Source organism: Microtus ochrogaster, chromosome 5, assembly GCF_000317375.1.
Source record: "Microtus ochrogaster isolate Prairie Vole_2 chromosome 5, MicOch1.0, whole genome shotgun sequence".
NCBI classification, from domain to species: domain Eukaryota; kingdom Metazoa; phylum Chordata; class Mammalia; order Rodentia; family Cricetidae; genus Microtus; species Microtus ochrogaster.
This window is the reverse complement of record NC_022012.1, coordinates 33,843,836-33,844,117: the sequence shown is the minus strand read 5'-3', so window position 1 is coordinate 33,844,117 and position 282 is coordinate 33,843,836.

Sequence of the window (282 nt, the reverse complement as noted above, 5' to 3'; positions counted from 1 at the left end):
AGTTCTTCTAACTAAATCTACAAGATACAAACAAACAAACAAACAAAAAACCAACATTGCATCATAATAAAGAAAGCAATTCCTCAAGAATGTATGCAAACAGCAAATACATATACTTTAAACATTGGCATTTCTAATTTCATAAAACACACTAAGACCATGATAGCAATGAGTGACTTCAGTGCCCTGCGGAGAACTCCTCGACCAGCGAGAAAGAACGACCACCACACGAGGATTCTTCTCAGATCACGCTTTAATTGGAGTGCCCTTGGTTGAAGGAGA